The sequence below is a fragment of the Nematolebias whitei genome, chromosome 6 (genome assembly GCF_014905685.2).
Source record: "Nematolebias whitei isolate Nwh7 chromosome 6, NemWhi1, whole genome shotgun sequence".
In the NCBI taxonomy this organism is placed as follows: domain Eukaryota; kingdom Metazoa; phylum Chordata; class Actinopteri; order Cyprinodontiformes; family Rivulidae; genus Nematolebias; species Nematolebias whitei.
In genome coordinates this window covers 1371337-1372366 of record NC_056503.1, presented here as the reverse complement: position 1 = coordinate 1372366, position 1030 = coordinate 1371337, and the positions used below count along the sequence as shown (strand labels likewise).

The 1030-nt window shown below is 42.2% G+C and overlaps 1 protein-coding gene across 1 annotated transcript in view; it reads right to left on the bottom strand.

Annotated features, from left to right (window-relative positions):
* Positions 1 to 1030, bottom strand: part of LOC119411474 (neurofibromin) — a gene marked incomplete at its 5' end in the record, with an annotated part of 106502 nt that overhangs the window by 29275 nt on the left and 76197 nt on the right.

The following is a 1030-nucleotide window of genomic DNA, read 5'->3' as shown; positions in this document are numbered from 1 at the left end:
ATTGTTGTCGCTGTTGTCCATTGTTTTCATCATTAGGCCCGAGCAGCGAAGCGCTGCGAAGGCCTATAGACCTTTTTCATGCTTCCAGGTTTTAAAGTGGATGTGGTGTTCAACAACTTCCGGTGGCTGTAGCGTTAGCATTAGACTGTGAGGAAAATGTCTCAGTCTCTGCGCGGTTGCTTTTGTTCAGTTCCTGGTTGTTCTTGTGGGGCAAGAAAACAACCATATCAGTCCTACCATGCTTTTCATGACGTACCCAGACCAAAGGAGGCAGTGGATCCAAGAGATCAGAAGAGATGATGGTCCCAACTTCTGCATAAAGCCAGGGAGCACTTGTATGTAACCTGCATTTCACTCAGGAGGATTTTGTCTGTGGATCCACCAGCAGCTGCTTTAAACGTTGAGCTGTTTCTTTCTCTTCACCTGGAATCATTTCACTGCACCAGCTAAGAGAGAGTCTGTTTTTAGAGAGCTCAGAAACAGCAGCTTGTCCTCTCACAGAAAGCCAGCCAGGCTGAAGCTGCTACTGGAGTCCACGTGAAACTCACTTCACCTGGTGCCACATCCACCCACAGGTAAATATCACATTAAGATGCTACATTATAAACTGGTCATGTCATGGAGAGATCAAGTTACATGCACTGACTCACAAAATGTATTGATCTTCACAGAAATAATGTCAACAATAATAATAATAATGTGAATAAGCTCAATAATTGAAACGATCTTGGTAATCCTTATTTTATTTAGTGGTTTTACTGGTGCACTCCCAGCTGTCCTCATTCTGCTCAGTCCTGTGTTGGTGGACTCTCACTCCTGCTTGAGTCACCATGATTAGTCAGTGTCTTACTGAGAGAAGATTGACTGAACTAAAGGCTGGGGCCAATTTCAACTATTTTTATATGTGAATGTGAGGCCCATGTTTGTTTTGTAATTCTTAAATATTTTTCATATTTATTTTTGTTTACTTAATTTAATATTTGTATTCCAGGTTGAAGGTGCAGTCCAGTCTCGTGTAGGTTCTGTTCCA